This window comes from Arachis ipaensis, chromosome B6 (genome assembly GCF_059453495.1).
Source record: "Arachis ipaensis isolate K30076 ecotype BB chromosome B6, ASM5945349v1, whole genome shotgun sequence".
Classification (NCBI taxonomy): Eukaryota; Viridiplantae; Streptophyta; class Magnoliopsida; order Fabales; family Fabaceae; genus Arachis; species Arachis ipaensis.
In genome coordinates, this window is record NC_142441.1 from 70,272,599 (window position 1) to 70,298,125 (window position 25,527).

Consider the following 25,527-nt stretch of genomic DNA (forward strand, 5'->3'; position numbering starts at 1 on the left):
AAAGATATTTTTGAATTTAGTGAGGAAAGAGGAAAACAATAAAATAGCACAAGATTTAAAATTTTTAGATCTGATGCTCCTAGTTTTCGAAAATTTTGGAGGGAAAACACCAAGGAACACCAAACTTAAAAATTTTAAGATCAAGACACAAGGAAAACTCAAGAACACTTTGAAGACTCACAAGAACATGAAGAAAGAACACCAAACTTAAAATTTTTAGAAAACCAAACTAAAATTTTCGAAAAACAAAGAAAAATCAAAAAGAAAACACCAAACTTAGAGTTTGGCACAAGATTTATTCAAAGAAAAATTATATTTGAAAAAGATTTTAAAAAATAGGATAGCTAATTACCAAGAACATAAGCACCACGCTCTAACTAATTGAGCTATAAATTTAAAGTATTTTAACAATGTATAAATAATAAAAGACTCTAAACCAAAAAGAAAAATTCTTCCTAATCTAAGCAACAAAATAAACCGTCAGTTGTCCAAACTCAAACAATCCCCGGCAACGGCGCCAAAAACTTGGTGCACGAAAATTACTTCACACTATGTAATTCCGCACAACTAACCAGCAAGTGCACTGGGTCGTCCAAGTAATACCTTACGTGAGTAAGGGTCGATCCCACGAAGATTGTTGGCTTGAAGCAAGCTATGGTTATCTTGCAACTCTTAGTCAGGATATTAATTAGTGGCTATCAATTGACTTGCAAATGAACAAGAGAGCATGAATTAAAGGTTACTTGTTATGCAGTAAATGAGAATATGTTGGAGTTTTGGAGATGCTTTGCCTTTTGAATCTCTGCTTTCTCTCTATCTTCTTCTTCACGCACGCACGTCCCTCCTATGGCAAGCTGTGTGTTGGAGGATCACCGTTGTCAATGGCTACCATCCTTCCTTTCAGTGAAAATGGTCCAGGTGTGCTGTCACCGCACGGCTAATCATCTGTAGGTTCTCGATCATACCGGAATAGGATTCACTATCCTTTTCTGTCTGTCACTACGCCCAGCACTCGCGAGTTTGAAGCTCGTCACAGTCATCCAATCCCAGAATCCTACTAGGAATACCACAGACAAGGTTTAGACTTTCCGGATTCTCAAGGATGTTGCCAATGGATTCTAGCTTATACCACGGAGATTCCGATTAAGGAATCTAAGAGATACTCATTCAATCTAATGTAGAACGGAGGTGGTTGTCAGGCACACGTTCATAGGTTGAGAATGGTAATGAGTGTCACGGATCATCACATTCATCATAATAAGGCACCAATGAATATCTTAGATAGGAACAAACATGATTGAATAGAAAACAGAAATACTGGCATTAACTCATCGAGGTACAGCAGAGCTCCTCACCCCCAACAATGGAGTTTAGAGACTCATGCCATCAAAAGGTACAAAGTTTTGATCTAAAATGTCATGAGATGCGAAAATAAACCTCTAAAAGTTGTTTAAATACTAAACTAGTAACCTAGGTTTACAGAAAATGAACAAACTATGATAGATGGTGCAGAAATCCACTTCTGGGGCCCACTTGGTGTGTGCTGGGGCTGAGACTTAAGCTAATCACGTGCATAGGGCTGTTTTGGGCGTTCAACGCCAGCTTTGGATCCAATTCTGGCGTTGAACTCCAACTCCTAACTTGTTTCTGGCGCTGGACGCCAGACAGCAGCAGGGAACTGGTGTTAAACGCCAGTTTACGTCATCTATCCTTGAGCAAAGTATAGACTATTATATATTTCTGGAAAGCCCTGGATGTCTACTTTCTAACGCAATTAGAAGCGCGCCATTTGGAGATCTGTAGCTCCAGAAAATCCACTTTGAGTGCAGGGAGGTCAGAATCCAACAGCATCAGCAGTCCTTTTTCAGCCTGAATCAGATTTTTGCTCAGCTCCCTCGATTTCAGCCAGAAAATACCTGAAATCATAGAAAAACACATAAATTCATAGTAAAGTCCAGAAATATGAATTTTTCCTAAAAGCTACTGAAAATAAACTAAAAACTAACTAAAACACACTAAAAATTATATGAAATTAACCCCAAAAAGTGTATAAAATATCCGCTCATCAATAGCCCACCACCACGCAGAGTCGCACAGCGCCAGAGCCCACCACCATGCCATTTGCCTCCCCTCTCCTGTTCTGCCCTCGTCGGCCTTGTTCAGTTGTTCTTCACTAAATCACTGCCGATCTGCTTCAAGTCTGCCGATCTCCAAGGTAATTTTGTTAAACTAAATTAATTATTCAAATGCTAACAATTTTGGTATCAATTATTCAATTCTGAAAATTTATTAAGGCCCTGATATGCGTTTGATCTGTTGAAAAAAAAATTAATGTGTGAAAAAAAACTGATGCTGCTTGCCTGCTTCTGTGCTTCATGCTTCATGCTTCAATCATGGTTAAAATGTGTGGATAGTGCTTCTGTTATATATTTTTTTCTTTTGTTTTCTGCTTCTGTTATGTACTTATGTAGTTATGTTTAGTTTACTGAAACTCTGAAGTCTGAATTGAAACTCTGAAGTCTGAATTGAAACTCTAAAATATCTTAATTGAAACTCTGAAGTATGAATTGAAACTCTGAAGTCTGACTGAGACTCTGAAGTCTAAGTTGTTAGTGTTACTGTGTTAGTTTAATTGAAACTCTGAAGTCTGAATTGTTAGTTTAAATGAAAATGTATCTGTTGTGTGATAAAGTGCGTATTAGAGTGATGATTAAGTCTTCTGATGCTGAAAATTTTTCATCTTTTAAACATTATTATTGTAAGTGTAGCTGAAACTAGTGTTAGTTATGAATTTAGTTAGTGGATAATCTGAATCTGAATTTAGTTAGTGGATAATCTGAATCTGAATTTGTTGTTTGGGTTGTTGATTTTTAGGGATAAAAATACAAAATGTCTGAGTCTTGACTAATTGAAAGCTTTAATATTTGATTATCAATGTATCATGTTACCATGTTTTCTTCTTATATTCAGTTATTTATTTAATTTTCTTATTTTTATTCATTTGCATTGTTATTTTTAGTTATGAACCTATATGGAAAATTATTGATGGAAGGTGGAAAAGTCAATTGCATAGACCATTGCATGCAGCTGCATATTATCTTAATCCTCATTATCACTATGAACTAAATTTCATGGTTGATGATGCTGACATTAAGATTGGTCTATATAGTTGTTTGAAAAAACTGGTTCCTAACCAGGAAGAAAGGAAAAAGGTTGGTCTATAGCTTCCTGACTTTCATTATGCTAGAGGCCTCTTTGGTAATGAAACTGCAAACAGTAGTAGGAAGACCATGCTACCTGCTGAGTGGTGGGGCTTCTATGGAGATATTTGTCCAGAACTAAAGAAGTTTGCTATCCGAGTTCTAAGCTTAACTTGTAGTTCATCTGGTTGTGAGCATAATTGGAGTGTATTTAAAATGGTAATTCCTTATTCCTTACTTCCTTAGAACTATTCATTATTTATTTTAATTTTAATTTTGTATTTTTATTAACTATTGGCACTATATGTTTGTAGGTTCATACAAAGAGAAGAAATCGGTTGCATCAAAAGAAAATGAATGATTTAGTGTATGTGATGTATAATTTGAAGTTAAAGGGCAAGCAAATTAGAAAAACTCCAGAACTTGAATTTGATGCAGTGCATTCTGATGATGAGTGGATAACTGAGGATGTTAATGAAAATATTGCTGAAAGTGTTGAGCATTCTCACTTGCCAATGAATGACAATACTAATGATGATCCAAATAGTAATGAATTTGCTATTCCAGGTATGAATAGTAATGAATTCAACATGGGTGAGGGAGGTGAGAATGAGTTTATTGGGGATCCACAACAAAATTTAATAGAGGAAGAAGATGAACATGTGAATGATGATGATGATTTTGTTGGCCGTGTTGAACCTGAGCCTGATGTTTCTGATGAAGATGGTGAAGATGATGATGTTGATGCCATGGAAGATGAAGATATTGGAGGATTTGAGTTTTAGAGTTTATTAGAAATTTAATTGTTGCTTTGTTGTTTTCTTTTGTGTTTTGGTTGTGTCTTATGAACCTTTGATTGTGTAATTATGTGTTTTATGTTGAACTAGATAGATACTTGTGAAGGATTTAAATGTGTGATCCAAAGTACTTGTTGTAACTTGTAATTGTAGTATTATGTTAATTTATTATGTGTTTTGATGTTGAAACTGTTAGGTTTGAATGTCTATATCTGAGTAAATATATATATATAATACATGCTATATATATATTTTTTTATAAAAAATGTATAACAAGTAAACTCGTACGAGTCTACGAGTCGAGTCTACGAGTCGAGTCTAGGTCAGCTCCACGAGTTTACCTAGACTCGCGAGTTTGACAACCTTGCCAGGGCATCTGTGAATTCTGCGATAAAATCGGCCAGATATTGTGACTTAATGGCCGTCCAAGCTTCATATTGGAGGTCGAACTCTGACAACTCGACTGCCCATTGTAGAATTCTACCTGCTAAATTTGTTTTTTGTAATATTCCTTTCAAGGGCTGGTTAGTGCGAACTTTGATGGTGTGGGCCTGGAAGTAAGGGCGGAGTCGTCTAGATGTTAGAATGAGAGTATATGCAAATTTTTCTATTTTCTGGTAGTTCAGCTCGGATCCCTGTAGTGCTTTACTAATGAAGTAGACGGGTTGTTGTCCGTCTTCGTCTTCTCTGACTAGTGCTGACGCTACTGCCCGGCTTCCTACTGCGAGATATAATATGAGTGGTTCTCCTTTTTGTGGTCGGGAGAGGATAGGTGGCTGTCCTAAGAACTTTTTAAAGTCTTGGAAGGCTTGCTCACATTCTGTCGTCCACTCGAACTGCCTTCCCTTTCTTAAAGTAGCATAGAAGGGGAGAGATCTTATCGCAGCTTCTGCTAAGAATCGGGATAGGGCTGCCAATCTCCCGTTGAGTTGCTGCACTTCTTTGACACAGGTTAGGCTCTTCATGTTGAGTATGGCCTGACATTTGTCCGAATTTGCTTCAATTCCTCTTTGTGTGAGCATGAAACCTAAGAATTTGCCTGCTTCTACCGCGAAGATACATTTTGCTGGGTTGAGTCGCATGTCATGCTTCCTTATGGTGTCGAATACTTGGGCCAGGTCGGACAATAATGTCTCTTCACTTTGTGTTTTTATTAACATATCGTCGACGTAGACTTCCATGATCTTTCTGATGTGATTCGAGAAGACTTTATTCACTAACCTCTGATAAGTAGCTCCCGCGTTCTTGAGACCGAAAGGCATCACAATGTAGCAGTAGTTTGCTTTCGGTGTTAGGAACGAGGTCTTTTCTTGATCTGGCGGATACATGGGGATCTGGTTGTATCCCGAGTATGCATCCATAAACGAGAGATATTTATATCCGGAGGAAGCGTCTACCAGAGCGTCGATATTTGGGAGTGGGTAAGGGTCCTTTGGACAAGCCTTGTTGAGATCGGTGTAATCGGTGCACATTCACCACTTCTCATTTGATTTTTTCACCAAGACAACGTTGGCTAGCCATAGTGGGTATTTGACTTCTCTTATGAATCCTGCTTCCAGTAGTGCCTGTATTTGTTCTTCCACAGCCTGGGATCGTTCTGGCCCAAGTTTTCTTCGTCTCTGCTGTACCGGTCGAGATCCTGGATAGACCACCAACTTATGACACATCAGCTTAGGATCTATGCCTGGCATATCTGCGGCTTTCCATGCAAAGAGATCGACATTATCTCGCAGGAACTGTATTAGTAATTCCTTTGAGTCTCCTTTTAGGAATGTGCCGATATTGGTTATTTTTTCCGAGGTGTCCCCGATCTGAATCTTTTCTATCTCGCCCTCTGGCTGGGGACGAAGTTTTTCTTGTCGTTGAACTCCGCCCAGCTCGATTGTGTGGAACTCTTCTCCTTTGCCTCTGAGGTTTAGGCTTTCGTTGTAACAGCGACGTGCCATTTTTTTATCTACTTTTATCGTGGCTATCCCCTTTGGTGTTGGGAATTTCATACATAGGTGTGGGGTCGAAAATATCGCGCCGAGTTTGTTGAGTGTTGTCCGACCTATGAGAGCATTGTAAGCTGAACTTATGTCGACCACGATGTAATCTATTTTGAGGGTCCTGGATTGGTTCCCTCTTCCGAAGGTTGTGTGTAGTGGTATGTATCCTAGTGGTCGAACCGGGGTGTCTCCTAGTCCAAACAGACTGTTTGGATATGCTTGAAGTTCTTTTTCTTCCAAGCCGAGTTTATCAAAGGCTGTTTTGAATAAGATGTCGGCAGAACTCCCTTGGTCTATTAAGGTGCGGTGTAGGTTGGCGTTTGCTAATATGATGGTGATGACCATGGGATCGTCGTGTCCTGCGATGACGCCGGATGCGTCCTCTTTAGTGAATGTTATTGCTGGGATGTTGAGTACTTCCTCCTTTCCTTTGACATGATATACTTCTTTGAGATATCTTTTGTGAGAGGATTTGGAGATCCCACCTGTTGTGAATCCGCCATGTATCATGTGGACATGTCTTTCTGGTGTTCGAGGTGATCGTTCTATTCGTTCAGTATCCTCATCTCTTCGTCTCTTTCTTTGATCATCATCTCGAGTGGCCAGGAATCGATCTAACTTTCCTTCTCTCACTAATTTTTCTATGATATTTTTTAAGTCGAAACATTCGTTCGTGGAGTGTCCTCGGACTCGGTGGTATTCGCAATATTCTTTCCGGTTTCCTCCTCCCTTTTTGCCTTTGAGTGGCCGTGCTAGGGGGGATTTTTTCTGTATGGCATACTTCTTTGTATATCTCGACCAAGGATGCCCTGAGAGGAGTGTAATTATGATACTTTTTGATTTTCTCCCCTTGTCGATCTTCTTTCCTCTTGGATTCCTTGTCTCTGTCTCGGTAGGAGGCCCCCGATTTTGAGGTCTCTCCTAACCGAGCGTTTTCTTCCATATTGATGTATTTTTCTGCTCGTTCCTGCACTTCATCCAAGGAGGTCGGGTACTTTTTTGATATAGATTGGCTGAAGGGTCCTACTCGTAGGCCGTTGATGAGTCCCATGATGGCGGCCTCTGTGGGTAAACTTTGTATGTCCATGCATGTTTTGTTGAATCTCTCCATATAGTTGCAAAGGCTCTCCCGATCTCCTTGTTTGATCCCTAGTAAACTGGGGACGTGCTTGGATTTATCTTTCTGAATGGAGAATCTGGCTAGGAATTTTTTAGCTAGGTCGTCAAAGCTTGAGATGGACTTTGGGGGTAGGTTGTCGAACCATCGAATGGCTGTCTTTGTGAGAGTTGTTGGGAAGGCTTTGTAGCGAACAGCATCTGGGGCGTCGGTGAGGTACATTCTGCTTCTGAAGTTACTGAGGTGGTGGTTGGGATCCGTGGTGCCATCATACAGGGTCATATCCGGGAGTTTGAAGTCTTTTGGAATTTTGGTTTTCATGATTTCCCTGGTGAACGGGTCTTGCTCTTTGCGTGAGTTTTCTTCAAGATTGGCCCGGGGAGCTTTTAATTTGAGATCGGCTTCTAATTGCGGTAGTTTTTCTTCCAACTCCCGACGTCGCCGCATCTCTCTTTGTAGATCCCTTCCGATTTCCCGTTGTTGTTGAGTTTCTTTTTCCAGTTGTTTTAGGCGATCTAGGAGCGCTTCTATTGCCCCTGAATTTAGTGAGTCGCTGTCTTTGTTGATTTCCGGAGTGTCTTGTAGTGTGACATCCGCATTCTTGTGCGGCGTTCTCTCTTCCAGACCTGAATCGTGGTCGTTGTTATGGTTGTCCGCCATGGTGATGGGTTGACTTCCAGGTTCCCCGGCAACGGCGCCAATGTCTCGAGGGTTACCTGAAACTGGAGGTTGATCCCGGACGAGATCTTCCGTACTGGTCGGAGATAACATGTCCGGCTGGCCGATGACTGCCAGAGCTGTTGTATCCGACTTGTTGGACTTGCCGCACTGCTGATCCTTAGCCACCGGAGGGTGGGGGGTACCTGCAAGAGACTTTGATGCTTATGTTAGCAAGGGTATTAAGCAGGTTTTTATGTAGAATCAGAGTATGAGTTATACCTGGGTGCTCCAGTGTATTTATAGTAGATGGGGATGACCTTTCTGATAAGATAAGTTAGTTATCTTATCTTATCTTTATCTTTATTTTGGGTGAAGTCAGCTTATCTTCAAAGGAACCGCTTTTATCTCTATAGGCTTGGATTGCCTTTAGATTTGGGTCGTGTTCCTCTATTTGGGCCCTTTATTGGGCTCTCCTGTTGATTTGGCCAACCTCCTTGAGAAGAGGTCGGGTAGCCTGACCTGAAGAGGTCGGTCGCTTTGTCGCCAGTCATCCCAGGTCGAGTAGCTCGACCCAGGGTATGAACAAATTCTGTTCTATTGGCTCGTGATATCACTTGTCGGTCCATAAATGCACATGATGAATGCCCTGTGCACTATCGTTCTGAGGATACAGTGCCTAGCGCACTACCGTTCTGAGGATATAGTCCCTGGCGCACTTGCATGCTCACTCCAAGGATATAGTTCCTAGCGCACTCTTTCAACAAAGAAGGTTATGCGAGCAGGAGACTGCCTCAGTCCTCACTTCTCAACATAGGTGGGAGACTGCCTCACCCCTATGCCGGCACTGCTACCTCGACAAGCGGGAGACTGCCACAGCCCTTATCCGAAGCGCATAGCGACTTACCAATTCAATGCATGTCATGTGAGCAGGAGACTGCCATAGCCCTTACATCTGAATGTAGGCGGGAGACTGCCTGGTGAGTGGGGATTACACCGGTTCAGATTTTTTCATTTAAAATAACTTCCGTTGTAAGTATAGACCAAACTGCCAACCAACTCCCCACCATCAAAGTTTAATTTAATTAAAATAACTGAGAGTAATTATACCTCGGGTCGTCTCCCTCGTACAATGTAATTAAGATGTCACACTCTTAGTTGTGAGGAAAAGGGGGGTTGTCAATTGTGTAACGAAAGATTAAAAGAACCAAGGAATAAAAGAACTAAGAAATGATCAAAAAGGAAATTAATGCAACTCCAACGAAAGCAAGATCAAAAATTTTTGAAAATGCTATAAATGCATAAAAGAGCCTTGACTTGGGATTGAGAATTAAGGAATCCTATCATCGCCATAACCACAACTATGATAACTATGATGAGTCAATCTCGCTTCGTCAACTGCTAACATCGAGGAGTAAGTCAAGCAAGCATAATTGACCTTAATCCATAAGTCCTAGCTAACTTACCAATTAACTTGGCAAAAAGCTAGCGTCAATGGAAACAAAAGCCAACTAACTACCCAAGAATTACCACTAAATATCGAACATTATGACTCTAGTATCCTAGGAACTCATTTCCTAAGCCAAGGTGTGAAAACCTACTCAAATTTACCAAGTGGCATTTTCACAAACACTTGGTGGGCATAAAACCAAAACATAGAAAATTGCAAAGGAAAAAGAAAACTATAACCAAACTATTCACAATATCAACAATAAACATGCAATCAAGCAAATATAAATCATAAAACACTAAATTCATCAACCAAAACTTCAAGAAACCAAAAATTGCATATATTAACAAAGTGACGTGAAATAGAAGAAAATGTAACAAGACTGGTGTAATTAAAGAGGAAATTAAAGAGTACTGGTACGTGGCAGAAGTTAGGCCAATTAAGAGATTATAATATAATAGAACTGCGTTGCGAGTATAGCTCTTAACCAGCTAAAATCCGCATCACCAATTTAGAAGAGTGTCACAAAAATTCAGAATAAAAATACTGGAAGTATGAGTCCTAGGTCGTCTCCCAACGAGTTGCGAGAAAGGATGCTTAATGAGCGGATATTTTATACGCTTTTTGGGGTTAATTTCATATAGTTTTTAGTATGTTTTAGTTAGTTTTTAGTTTATTTTCATTAGTTTTTAGGAAAAATTCATATATCTGGACTTTACTATGAGTTTGTGTGTTTTTCTGTAACTTCAGGTATTTTCTGGCTGAAATTGAGGGAGCTGAGCAAAAATCTGATTAAGGCTGAAAAAGGACTGCTGATGTTGTTGGATCCTGACCTCTCTGCACTCGGAATGGAATTTCTGGAGCTACAGGAGTCCAATCGACGCGCTTCCAATTGCGTTGGAAAGTAGACATCCAGGGCTTTCCAGAAATATATAATAGTCCATACTTTGCTCAATGATAGACGATGTAAACTGGCGTTCAACGCCAGTTCCATGTTGCAGTCTGGCGTCCAGCGCCAGAAACAAGTTACAAGTTGGAGTTCAACGCCAGAAACAGGTTACAACCTGGCGTTGAACGCCCAAAACAGCCCAGGCACGTGAGAAGCTTTAGTCTCAGCCCCAGCACACACCAAGTGGGCCCCAGAAGTGGATTTCTGCACTATCTATCATAGTTTACTCATTTTCTGTAAACCTAGGTTACTAGTTTAGTATTTAAACAACTTTTAGAGATTTATTTTGCATCTCATGATATTTTAGATCTGAACTTTGTAATCTATGACGGCATGAGTCTCTAAACTCCATTGTTGGGGGTGAGGAGCTCTGCTGTGTTTTGATGAATTAATGCAACTATTTCTGTTTTCCATTCAAACATGCGTGTTCCTATCTAAGATATTCATTTGCGCTTAATTATAGAGAAGGTGATCCGTGACACTCATCACCTTCCTCAATCCATGAACGTGTGTCTGACAACCACCTCCGTTCTACATCAGATTGAACGAGTATCTCTTAGATTCCTTAATCAGAATCTTCGTGGTATAAGCTAGAATCCATTGGCAGCATCCTTGAGAATCCGGAAAGTCTAAACCTTGTCTGTGGTATTCTGAGTAGGATTCTGGGATTGGATGACTGTGACGAGCTTCAAACTCGCGAGTGCTGGGCGTAGTGACAGACGAAAAAGGATAGTAAATCCTATTCCGGTATGATCGAGAACCTACAGATGATTAGCCGTGCGGTGACAGCGCATCTGGACCATTTTCACTGAGAGGAAGGATGGTAGCCATTGACAACAGTGATCCACCAACACACAGCTTGCCATAAGAGGGACGTGCGTGCATGAAGAAGAAGATAGGGAGAAAGCAGAGATTCAAAAGACAAAGCATCTCCAAAACTCCAACATATTCTCATTTACTGCATAACAAGTAACCTTTAATTCATGCTCTCTTGTTCATTTACAAGTCAATTGATAACCACAAATTAATATCCTGACTAAGAGTTGCAAGATAACCATAGCTTGCTTCAAACCAATAATCTCCGTGGGAGCAACCCTTACTCACGTAAGGTATTACTTGGACGACCCAGTGCACTTGCTGGTTAGTTGTGCGGAATTACATAGTGTGAAGTAATTTTCGTGCACCAATGCTATTTTATTAATTAGGAATTTCCAAGAGAGTTTAAGTTTGGATAATGAGTAATTAAATAATTATAAATTAAAGCAATAAAAACTAAGAATGATTATTAATATTCTAGATAAAAAGCCTTGACTGGGGGAATGATTAATTGGAAGTTCTATCCTTGTTGGGGTCTCTTAAGTGTAATATTAAAAAGGTTGTTGTTTTCACTTAGTTAACCCTTACTAAATAAAGGAAAGTCAAGTGATTGAGCTAACTCTTATTCGTAAATCCTAGTCCTCTCCCTTGGGAAGGTCTAGCGTTAGTAAATACAGAACTAGCCAACAACTTCCAATTTAACCATCACTTAAGCCTTCCAACTCAAGTGTCTCTTTTTAATCAACCCCCATATCAAGTATGGAGTCTACTCCATTGACATGAATATAATGCTCGTAGAAATATAAAAAAAAGACATAATAAATTGAATAAAATAAAGCTTTGAAAATTATTAAAGATAAAGTAATCCTTTTTAATAACAATCCATGAAAATAATCTAATTACCACTTTAAACAAGAATTAAGAATATGGAATAAATAAAAGAGCAAGTAAGGAAACAAACTCGAATAGTATCTTGAACGGAGGTAATGACTCTTTAATATTCAAAAGCAAAAGAAATAATCTGGGAATGTAAAGAAAACCTAGAGGAAGAGTAATCCTCTCTAAATTCAGATCTAAAAACCTAAAAACTATCCTAATGAGAATGTATCAATGTGTCTCAAATTTCTCTCTTAAGGTCTGTGCATGTTCCCTGGCCTTATTCTGTGTTTCTGGGCCAAAAACAGGGTCAAAACGTGGCCCGAAATCGCCCCCAGCGTTTTCTGTTAATTCTGTAGATCGCGCAGCTCACGCGTATGCGTCGTCCACGCGTGCGCATCATTCAGCAATTTTTCTTGTCACGCGTACACATCGTCCACGCGTTTGCATGCCACTATTTTATGGTTTATCTTGTGCTCAATGGAGTGGTTTTTATCTACTCTTTACCCACTTATTCATACTATTTGCATGGTTTTACATTTGCCTTCCTAATTATGTGCTTTAATTGAAAACATGTTTCTTTGGATTTATCTTTGCTAATATTAATCCTCTCTTATTACCATTAGATGCCTTGATATGTGTGTTAAGTGCTTTCAGAGATTACAGGGCAGGAATGGCTCATAGGATGGAAAGGAAGCATGCAAAAGTGGAAGGAATACAAGAAGTTGAAGGAACTGCAAAGCTGTCAGCCTGACCTCTTCGCATTCAAACGGCTATAACTCGAGCTACAGAGGTCCAAACGACGCGGTTCCAGTTGCGTTAGAAAGCTAATGTCCGGGGCTTCGATTTGATATATAATATGTCATAATTTCTCTGACGCTAGGCGACGCGAACGCGTGCTCCACGCGGCCGCGTCGCAGTGACGAAAAATCAGCGTGTTTGAATTCGCAACCAGCGAATTCTGGGCTGTTTCTAACCCAGTTTGCGGCCCAGAAAACACATATTAGAGGCTATAAAGTGGCGGAATGCATCCATTCATAAAGAACAAGCTTTCACATTCACAATTTTAGGAGTAGATGTAGTTTTTAGAGAGAGAGGTTCTCTCCTCTCTCTTAGGATTAGGATTTAGGATTTCTCTTAGTTTTAGGAGCGACTCTCAATCACAGGTTATTTATTTTTATTTATTTTTCCAATTTAATTTATGAACTTTTTCATGTTATGATTTGAATATTTTATTTAATATAATTTGAGGTGTTTCAGACTTATGATTTCTCTCTTTAATTTATTAATGCTCTGTGTTTATCCAAGTTATTTTCATTCAAGTAGACTTTCTTCCCTTTTGGCTTTGGTTGAATCATTGGAAACACTTGAGTTATCAAACTCATTGTTGATTAAAAATTGGAATACTTCAAGAATTAATTCGAGTTCCAATAACTCTAGCCTCTCCCAAGGAAAGACTAGGACCTGAGGAATAAAAATTAATTCATCCACTTAACTTACCTTCATAGTTAGAGGTCAACAAAGTGGGAGAAAAATCCAATTCTCATTACAATTGATAAGGATAACCAGGATAGGACTTCCTGTTTTCATCCTTGCCAAGAGTTTATTTTATAGTTATTTATTTATTTTACTCTTCTTATGCAACATACTGCTCCCTAATTTCTAAAACCCCTAATTTACATACTCATAACCAATAATAAGAACATACCTCCCTGCAATTGCTTGAGAAGACGACCCAAGGTTTAAATACTCGGTTATCAATTTTAAAAGGGGTTTGTTACTTGTGACAACCAAAACGTTTGTATGAAAGGACTTTTGAAGGTTTAGAAACTATACTTGCAACGAGGATTTTATTCGCAAATTTCTAGACCACGCAAAAGTTCCTCTCATCAAAATGGCGCCGTTGCCGGGGAATTGCAAACGTGTGCCTTATTATTGGTTATTGTAAATATTTTATTTTTACTTGTTTATTTGTTTTTATTTTTTATTTTTGTTTTTATTTTTGCTTTTTCTTAAGCTAAGAGGTTATTGGTTTTTATTTTAAAATTTTTATCTTATCTTATCTTATTTCAAAAATCAAATTTCAAATTTCAAAAATTCAAATTTAAAAATTTAATTTTCAAATTCAAAATTTAGATAACCTTTTAATTTCAATTTGTTTTTATTTTTGTTTTTAATTTTTATTTGCTACTATGAACTCTCACCCCTTTGGCTATGAGTCTGGTTACAATAATGTTGCAGGAAGAAGAAGTTACAATGAGAACATGCATCAAGGTTGGAACAATCAAAGATGGGAGGAGCCACAAGGATTTGATCAACCCTCATGGCAACAACCACCTCCAATGGACTATCAACAACCACCACCATATGCCTATAAACCCTCTCCTCAACACAGCTTTGAACCACCATACTCACAAGCCACCTACAACCATTCACCTCCATATGACCCTAACCCATATCCACCATACCAACCACCTTATGAGCCAAATGAACCCTCCTATCCACCCCAAACCTCCATGGAGAAAGCACTTGCCGATCTAAACTCTACTATACAAGCTCTCGTCGCCCAAATCAGACCACCAAATACCTTCAACAATCAACCCTCAAGCTCTAGTGCACTTCCTTTTCAGCCACAGAATGATCTTTCCATCCCATTACCACCATCCATGGAAGAGCACCCACATCCATCAATCCAGGAGCAACATGATCCCAATGATGCTATTGACATGGAACAAGAGAGAAGGGATCATCTTCGCGAATCCATACTTCATAAGGAGCTAGAGGAGGCCCTAAAGGTGAAGGTAGTAAAAACCCTTGAAGTTGAAGGAGTGGTTGAAGAATTAGTAAAGGAAGAATCAAGGGATCATCTCAAGGAAGCAGCGGATCAATTTCATGAAACTTTATATCAACTAAATCAAGCGATAAGTCAATTAAGTTCCCGATGCTCGGACACTCAAAGTGCTCCCATGGCTTCATGTGGGCAATCTAATGAAGAACGTAGCATGAAGGAGATATTAAAAACTCCAGTGGACAGTACGGAGCATGACTTTGTACTGGAACAAGTGGAGGAAGCTGTAATTATCGAAGAAGAAGAAATGGTTGCAGACTTAGGAGATGCTGAACCTCCATGGGAAAGTCAAGACATAGAACCTCCTTCCAAGACGGTTGCATTTGATGTTGAGGAGGGTGTACAACCTCCAAGGCATATCACAGTTGAAGACTTGGAAGAGGTTGATCAAGAGATGGAGATTTAAGAAAAAGAAGCACAACCTCCCATGCCCTTGGAAAGCAATGAAGAGGTGATTGAATTGGAAGAAAGCTACCAAGAGGAAGAGATTGAAATTGAAGAAGCTTGCAAAGAGGTGGTAATTATCAGAGAAGAGCACAAGGGAGTGGAGCTTGAAATTTCATTAAAAATACCTCCCTCTAAGTTGCCATCATCCTTCACAACATTCAAGTAGGTAAAATTCATATCCCCTAGCTTTCTAATTCCACTTGAATATGGGCTACTGGAGACGGATGGTCAACTTAGAGCTCTTTGTAACATTAAGAGTAAGAGGAAGATGGCCAGTGGTAAGAATTGTCCTGCAAGGTTCATCATGGTTGGAAGCTTTAAGTTTAAACGCAAAGGTTGGTGTAAAGCTCAATTGAATGGGTCTAGGAAGCTGTTTGGTAGCTGCAGTGAGAATTCAAATTACTTATCACCCAGTTGAAAAAATACAGATCCCGACAAAGATGGGTGTAAAAGCAAGATTTGGGATCCTGGAATCTGCTCTGACACTTGTTACCCCGGGAGCCTAAGAATCTGTTTGAAGCTTCTTAAGGGCTTTACATGCTTAGTTTGGGACCCCGGAGGTTACTGGAGATACAAACATTGGTGGAGATTCCTAGATGAGTTCAAACACAAGCCACCATAACAGGGAGCTCACCAAATGTCCAACTTAAGGACTTTAACTAAAAGTGCTAGGTGGGAGACAACCCACCATGGTATAATCATTCCTTTCTCAATTTTAATTTTATTTCGTTTTGTTTGTTTATTTTATTTTATTTTATTCTATTTTCATTGAACCTGGAATTATTCACTACATCCATATCAGCACTGCATTTGCATCTGCATATTGCATATAAAAAAAAAAAAACACGCACGCGACGCGGCAGCGTCGCTGACGCGTCCGCGTCACAAGTGCGTTGGGGAGAAAAGAATTGAACAGAGAGTCACGCAAAAGCGTGGCTGGAGGCGAGCCTTTAGCATCATTTGACCCCACGCGACCGCGTCGCTCACGCGACCGCGTCGCTCACGCGACCGCGTCACCCACGCGGCCGCGTGCCATGTAAATTGACGTAAAAAAGGGTGTATGGCCAAAAGTTGAGCTGGATCTGGGCTGGACTCGTGCTGGAAGCCCAAGCCTACCACGCGGACGCGTCACCCACGCGTCCGCGTCATATTGGAAACAAGGCCATCCACGCGATCGCGTCCACCACGCGACCGCGTCACCCTGGATTTGGCAACAATGCGTTTCGAACAGAGAGTTGTGCGAGAGCGAGGCTGCCCTCGTGCCAGTAGCATAAACTGTGTCACGCGACCGCGTGACCGACGCGACCGCGTCGATTAATTTAAGCGCAAGTCACCCGACCGAGTCCCCCACGTGTCTGCGTCGCTTGCGCCGCACAGCTTATCCAGATCAGCCAATTATCTTATCTTTTCTTTCCCAATCCTAATTTCTTCTATCTTTTCTTCTTTTTTCTTTCTTTCTTACTTTAATTCTTTCCCTTCTCATTCTTCTTATTTTTTCTTTTTATTTTATTTTAATCTATTTGCATACTTTCATTCATTGCATTATTTTCATTGGTGTTAGAAATTTATTTGGGTCATTATTTCTATATTTTACTTGTGGATTATTAGAGGAATTATTTGACAATTATATATTACTTTTTAAAGGATTGCTTGCATGTTCAATTTAATACTTCAAATAGCTTATTTACCATGCACGCTATGTGTTTGTGAAAATGCCCGTATGGCATTGTGCACTATTTTTAAGATTTCTTTTAATCTACTATTATAAATGCTTATTTTTCACAAAACCCCTTTCATGTTTTATTGATTAAATATAATTGTTATTACAAACATGTTGATAGTTTGAAAGACTTGGTAATCTAATTTGGACATTGAATGCTTGATCTATGCTACTCATACCTTTGCCAGCATGCCAATAAACACCTTGCATTCACTTGTCATCATATGCACTAGCTATTTTCCATTGATGACTTTTCACATGTACTCATGAGCGTGTGTTAACGTCATTCTTCTTTATTGTGCATTGATTACCACCTTTCCCGCTCTCTTCCTTGCTCTAACCCTTAGCTTTAAAAGTCACTTTCTTTTTCCCTTTTCAGGATGGCCACCAAGAAGGGTAAAGAGAAAGCTACTCCCAAACTACCGGCAAGGAAAGGAACAAAAAGAGCCCCAGCTGAGGAACCACAACCCCCGTCCACTTGCAAATCTCAGCATGCACCGAGGACGATGCAATATTTAAGTGTGGGGAGGTCGATACCGATCTCCGTGGGTTAGTACCTTCCTATCTCAAACACCAATGTTTTATTTTTCTTGTTAGTTGTTGCATTTGCATATTTAATTGCATGTTTATTTGATTTTATGCATTTAGTTACTACTTGGTTGAAGTAATATTTTCTTTTTCAAGAAATTTTATAGTATTTCACTAATTTAAAAAATTTTTTTTGTGTTAAATTTGTTTGAAGTTGTAATTGGAACACGGTTTTTGAGCCAAAGAACACACAACCTATGAGATTTTGAGCTTATTTATATGGTTACATTATTTAATCATAAATATTTTATTTCTGTGTGTTTCCTTCTCTATGATTGTAATCTATATTTTGTTCCAATCTATATGTCCATTATTTAGTGTATTTACATGCTTGCATATGGTTGAGGCCATTATTTGATTTTAGCTCACTTATCCCAAATAAGCCTACCCTTTAAATCACCCTTGTCAACCACTTTGAGCCTTTTTAATCCCCATTTGTTCTGTATTTTACCACATCACTAGCCTTAAAGCAGAAAAACAATTAAATATCCCAATTGAATCTTTGGTTAGCTTAAGATAGGGATTGTGTAACAATTAAGTGTGGGGAAACTGTGGGAACATGGGTTAATAAGAGAATGTATCATGTTTTTAATTTATTTGAATATTGGAAATTTGGGAACCTACTCATGAAAAACCAAAATAGAAAAACAATGGAGAATTCATGTGCATTGATAAGTTATGTTTGCTTTTATGATTCAAAAAAAAGAGAAAAAGAGAAAAAGAAAAAAATATATGTATAATATAAATAAATAAGGGGACAAAATTACCCCAATATTAAGTTTAATAAAAGATCAATGCACATGTGATAAAAAATTAAAGAAAATTTGGTACATGAGTATGAGAATTATACAAAAGTGGGAATTATGGGTTGCTAGGCATGAATTTAAAAGTATATAGAGTATATGTATATTAGGTGAGAGCTTAGGTTAATTAAAGATTCATATTATAGCTCACTTGGCCATACATATATCCTTACCTTTACCTCAGCCCCATTACAACCTTGAGAAGACCTCATGATGTTTGCATTGGTACATTACATATTTGTTGATTGGTTAGATGAAGAACAAAGTTTTAGAAAGCATGACTAGAGAAGAGTAGAGTGATTGACCCTAGACACTTGAGAGTTAGAGTGATATACACTACCAGTAAGGGTTCAGTGCTTAATTCTATGTTCCCTGCTTTCATGAGCTATCTTCTTACAAGTTTACCTGTCTTTTATTGTATAATTTGAATTAGTGAAATATGATTTATGTATATTCTTGGAGAATTTGATTTACTTTTAACCAAGTAGGTAGAATCATTTTGCATGTAGTTGCATTCATATAGGTAGGTTGCATTTCATACTCTCTATCATTCCTCTTTATCTTTATAGCTTCTCTTGAGCTTAGCATGAGGACATGCTAATGTTTAAGTGTGGGGAGGTTGATAAACCACTATTTTATGGTTTATCTTGTGCTCAACTGAGTGGTTTTTATCTACTCTTTACCCACTTATTCATACTATTTGCATGGTTTTACATTTGCCTTCCTAATTATGTGCTTAATTGAAAACATGTTTCTTTGGACTTATCTTTGCTAATATTAATCCTCTCTTATTACCATTAGATGCCTTGATATGTGTGTTAAGTGCTTTCAGAGATTACAGGGCAGGAATGGCTCAGAGGATGGAAAGGAAGCATGAAAAAGTGGAAGGAATACAAGAAGTTGAAGGAACTGCAAAGCTGTCAGTCTGACCTCTTCGCATTCAAACGGCTATAACTTGAGCTACAGAGATCCAAACGACGCGATTTCAGTTGCGTTAGAAAGCTAACGTCCAGGGCTTCGATTTGATATATAATATGTCATAGTTTCTCTAACTCTAGGCAACGCGAACGTGTGCTCCACGCGGCCACATTGCAGTGACAAAAAATTAGCGTGTTTGAATTCGCAACCAGCGAATTCTGGGCTGTTTCTGACCCAGTTTGCGGCCCAGAAAACATAGATTAGAGGCTATAAAGTGGGGGAATGCATCCATTCATAAAGAACAAGCTTTCACATTCACAATTTTAGGAGTAGATGTAGTTTTTAGAGAGAGAGGTTCTCCCCTCTCTCTTAGGATTAGGATTTAGGATTTCTCTTAGTTTTAGAAGCGACTCTCAATCACAGGTTCTTTATTTTTATTTATTTTTCCAATTTAATTTATGAACTTTTTCATGTTATGATTTGAATATTTTATTTAATATAATTTGAGGTATTTCAAACTTATGATTGTTCTCTTTAATTTATTAATGCTCTGTGTTTATCCAAGTTATTTTCATTCAAGTAGACTTTCTTCTCTTTTGGCTTTGGTTGAATCATTGGAAACACTTGAGTTATCAAACTCATTGTTGATTGAAAATTGGAATTCTTCAAGAATTAATTCAAGTTCCAATAACTCTAGCCTTTCCCAAGGAAAGACTAGGACCTGAGGAATAAAAATTAATTCATCCACTTAACTTACCTTCATAGTTAGAGGTCAACAAAGTGGGAGAAAAATCCAATTCTCATTACAATTGATAAGGATAACCAGGATAGGACTTCCTGTTTTCATCCTTGCCAAGAGTTTATCTTATAGTTATTTATTTATTTTATTCTTCTTATGCAACATACTGCTCCCTAATTTCTAAAACCCCTAATTTACAAACTCATAACCAATAATAAGAACATACCTCCCTGCAATTCATTGAGAAGACGACCTGAGGTTTAAATACTCGGTTATCAATTTTAAAAGGGGTTTGTTACTTGTGACAACCAAAACGTTTGTATGAAAGGACTTTTGAAGGTTTAGAAACTATACTTGCAACGAGGATTTATCCACAAATTTCTAGACCACACAAAAGTTCCTCTCATCAAAATTAAAAAAAAATCATTTGTGCAGTCTCCAATCCACGCGTATGCGTCAAGCACGCGCATGCGTCGCTGCAATTTTCTCCATTTCGCGTGCTCGCGTCAGCCATGCGCGCGTGTCGGTGTTCGCTGGTCATCTCCTTAGTTTCTTGTGTTCCTTCCATTTTTGCAAGCTTCCTCTCCATTCTCTAAGCCATTCCTTCCCTATAAAGCCTAAAACACTTAACACACGGATCATGGCATCGAATGGTATAAAGGAGAATTAAAATATACTAACTAAAGATCTCTAAGAAGCAAGTTTTCAACCATAGAACAATACTAGGAAGGAAAATGTAAAATCATGCAATTAATATGAATAAGTGGGTTAAGACTTGATGAAACCACTCAATTAAACACAAGATAAACCATAAAATAGTGGTTTATCAAGTACTTACAATGAAGATGAGCAAAATCCAAGATCAAAATTTAACTATAACATGCTACAATAAAAATTTATGTAAACCCTAAGAGAGAATTTTTCTACCCTACCCTACTCCTACCCGGCTACCTCTAATGCATTTTTCTATCTAAAAGTGAGCTCCCTAAGCTAATGCCTTGATATGGAATGAAGTTCCCTTCATATAGCACTCAATTTGGCTTCAGCAACTCCAAACTTTGGGCCAAGAGGCCCCCAAAATCGCGAGCCACATGCTTCATTAATGAAGTCACACGCTGGGACTTATGCGTACGCACAGATGTGTGTGTACGCACACTTCAGTGTATGCTTCTCCTTTGTTTTGTTTATGTGTTCTCCCTTTTTATATGCTTCCTTCCACTTCTACCGATCTATTCTTGCCTCTAGGAACTGAAATCACTCAACAAACATATCATGGCATCGAATGGACTAAAAGTGGAATTAAATTGCTTAATTTAAGCTAAAAAATGCATGTTTTCACATTTTGGTCCAAATTAAGGAGAAATCACAAAAGTATGCTATTTTAGTGAATAAGTGTAGGTTTATGTGATGGAATCCATCTAATTCAAGCCAAAATTTATCATCAAATATGGACTCATCATTGCCACAGCCCTTACGACAGAGAACAGTGGATATCACAATCATATACTCAATATCAGAGATCACTGCTCATAGCACAAGTCCGCTTACACTCATATCATTAACCATAATCATTCATTTTTTCAATTCATTGTCATCCTAACACTCTGCCAAGACTCTCAAGCTCTTCCATCCACAGAACTTCCCCGACCAAGTCACCGTCTTCTAAACTTAAAATAGAAATTCATCAGTTTAATTTACTAACTCACCTCTAATAGTCTTAGAACTTAATTACTACGTAGGAATTTTAAACGGTGATTAAAGAAGTTTAGAAAGCTAGAGAATCCTTGAAAAAGAGAAGAAAACAATTTTCAACAAAATAGTGGTTGTGCGTACGCACACCCTTGTCGTCCGTATGCACACGTTGAAGAAAACGCGTCCGCATCCGCGTGCCAATGTGCCGCTGATAAGTCCATATTTAATGGTAAATGTTGACATGAATTGAGTGGATTTCATCACATAAACCCGCATTTATTCACTTAAATAGCATACTTTTGTGATTTCTCTCTAAATTGTTCCTAGATATGAAAACATGCTTTTTTATGCTTAAATTAATCAATTTTATTTCACTTTTATTCCATTTGATGCCGTGATATATTTTGTTGAGTGATTTCAGGTCCAATAGGCAAGAATGGCTACATATAAGTAGAAGGAAGCATGCAAAATGGGAGATTTTTTAAATAAGATAAAGGAGAAGCACACACTCCACTGTGCGTACGCACACCTTACTGTGCGTATGCACAATATGAATTTTACCTAGTGTACGTACACACACAACTCTGTGCGTACGCACTAGTCCTGATGCGTGACTTCATTACGGCTAGGGAATTTGGGGCCTCTTAGCCCAATTTTTGGAGTTCCTAAAGCTGAAATAGGAGCTATATCAAAGGGGCAAGATGGCATATGAAGAGGACCAATTTTACACCATTAAATGTATTATTAGGAGTAGGAGTAGTTGAGAGTAGTGTTCTTTCAATTTTCTCTTAGCTTTTATTAGGGTTCATAGTAGAATTAGCTCAATTACAAATTTTTTATCTTGGATATTTGCTTGTTTCTTTGTAAGTAACATTCGCTATTCTCTTTAATTACACTACTCTTGTTACATTTTGCCCATAGTTAAAGTTACTTTGTTAATATATCCAATTTTGATTTCTTGAATCTTTTGTTGATAATTTTGATGTTTTATAATTTATAAATGCTTAATTGAGTTTCTATTGCTGATTTTGTGCATAGTTTGGTTATAGTTTTCATTATCTTTTACAATTTGCTAGGTTTTGCTTTTATGCCCACCAAGTGTTTGTGAAAATGCCAATTATGGATTTTGAGTAGATTTTTCACTCTTTGACTTGGGAAATGAGTAGTTAGGATACTAGAGTCTTAATGTCCGATATTTAGTGGTAATTTTGTGTTGTTAATTGCTCTTTTTTCCACTAATGCTAGTTTTTTACTAAGTTAATTAGAAAGTTAGGTAGGATATGTAGATTAAGGTCAATTATGCTTGCTTAACTTACTCCTTGATGTTAGGGGTTGACGAAGTGAGATTAACTCATTGTAATTGCCATAGTTGTGGTTATAACAAGGATATGATTCCTTAATTCTCATTCCCAAGTCAAGGCTCTTTTATACATTGCACTCCATTTTCACTAGTTTTGATCTTGTTTCTTTCTAATTGGCATTAATTGTCTTTTAATCCTTTCTTAGTTCATTTTCTTTAGTTCTTTTAAATTTCAATACCATGCTTGAAAATACCTCCTTATTTCACAACCAAAAGTGTGCAGATCTAATTGCTAGTTCGAGGGAAGACGACCCCGGATTTAAAACTCCCGGTTTATATTTGTTATGATTGTGACAATCTCTTTATTTAAACTTTGATTGTGAGTCGTAATTGTCGGTTAGGGCTATACTCACAGTGCGATTCTTATTAAGGAAATTCCTAACCAACGGTTTGGTACACATCATGTTTTTGGCGCCATTGCTAAGGACTATGCAATTGGTGTAATATTTTTTATTGTTGTGAATATATGAATAATGTAAATAGCTTACTTTTTGGTTGTTTGTTTATTTTTGTTAGTAATTAGGATTTTGTTTCTTTTGTTTAATGATGCCTTTTGTTTTCTATTTTCTCTGAGTTATCGGCCTCTTTGCTTGGAGTTTGGTTGTAATTATATTGTAGGGAGTGATGACTTATCCACACCACTTTCAGTATGTCTAGATCATACCGAAAACTGAGCGCTACCAACTAGTCTTCCTAATTATTATCTATTATTTATTATATGAGCCTGATGTGTTGTTAAAACAATAATTTGCGGGGTAATTTTTTTCTTGAAAATGTTTGGATTAATAAATAGAATCATTCATAACCAATGCACAAAGAATAACAGATAAAATAGTTATAAACAACCACACTTATATACATCTCAAGCAGTTGACAACATTTAGTCATCCAGCCATTATTGGAACAAAGATCTTAGTTAGAACACCTCTAGAAATAGCTAGGTAATAACTATATACACACATACATACAAAATATATATCTATATATATATCCTAGGCTCTGACCTGTTCAAGAAGTCCCTAAGCTGGCACCCAGGCTAGCCTAGACTCTATATCCATCTAGTCCCTCTAAACTACTAAAGCAAGGGAAAGTACGTTCTAGGTCTTCAAAATTCAAGTCAGGTGGAACGTCGTCAAAAGGTGGAACATCATCTACTACTCCTCTGCACGACCATACATTGCCATATGACGTTTGGTGCGCGTGTATGCGAAACCCACACTATTTCGTATAGCAGTAGTACTAGCAAGGGCACTGGGTCGTCCAAGTAATACCTGAGCGAGTCAGGGCTGATCCCACGAAGATTGTAGCTTGAAGCAAGCTATAGTTGTCTTGCAGGTCTTAGTCAGGCAGAATTGATGAGTCCATATTTTCCGAGATATTTTGGCTTGATTTGAATGAATTCTAGCATACGAACTCACACTTAAGAACCAAAATAGCATACTTTTGTGTTTGATCTCTATTTTGATTCTAAATGTGAAAACATGCGTTTTAATGCTTGGATTGGTGATTTTTAATCCCATTCTTATGTCATTCGATGTCGTGATATGGTTTGTGAGTGATTTCAGACCTTAAAGGCAAGAATGGTTGGCCAAAAGTGGGAGAAAGCATGTATAAGGGAGAAAACGTGAAGAAAACAAAGAAAGCACACACAACGAAGTGTGCGTGTGCACAAGCACCTGTGCATATGCACAGGTCAATTTTTAGCCGAGTGTGCGAACGTACACGTCTGTGAGTCCGCCCAGGTCCCTGCATGTGATTGCATTAATGAAACATGTGCTGCGTGAATTTGGAGGCCTCTTGACCCATTTTGGAAGGTTGGAATGCTGTTTTGGAGTGCCATATGAAGGAGAATTCAACACTTATGAAGGGGGATACATTTGGGAACACATTGGAGCACATTTTTACATAGTTGTAGCATAGTAATTAGGAGTAGGAGTAGTGTAGAGTAGAGAGCTCTCCTAGGGTTTATGTAGTTTTCATGTAGCATTTTATAGTAAGCTTTGATTTTGGATTTTGCTTCTTTAATTGTAAGTACTCTCAATTTCCTCTTTAATTAAAGCACTTTTACCTTCATTTTCTTTTAATTCAAGTTACTTTGTTCATATGGTAATTTTGTGTTTCTTGAAGTTTTAATCAATGAATTTTATGTGTCATGCTTCTTTTATGTTTGATTGCTTGTTTACATTTGGTTTTGTTGATAGTTGGTTATAGTTTTCCATTTTACTTTGCAATTTCCCATACTTTACTTTTATGCATACAAGGTGTTTGTGAAAATGCCAACTTTAAGTTTTGAGTAGATTTTTCCACCTTGGCTTGAGGTTTGAGTTCCTAGGATACTAGAGTCATAATGTCCGACATTTAGTGGTAATTCTTGGGTAGTTAGTTGACTCTTGTTTCCATTGACGCTAGCCTTTTATCAACTAGTTTGGTAAGTTAGTTAGGACTTATGGATTAAGGTCAACTATGTTTGCTTGACTTACTCCTCGATGGTTGGAGTTAACTAGGCGAGATTGACTCATCATAATTATCATAGTTGTGGTTATGGCAATGATAGGATTCCTT

The 25,527-nt window shown here is 38.2% G+C and overlaps 1 pseudogene; it reads left to right on the forward strand.

Moving 5' to 3' along the window:
- Positions 1–2,670: 2,670 nt before the first annotated feature.
- On the forward strand, positions 2,671–3,985 carry LOC148561273 (uncharacterized; annotated as a pseudogene).
- The last annotated feature ends 21,542 nt before the right edge of the window (positions 3,986–25,527 follow it).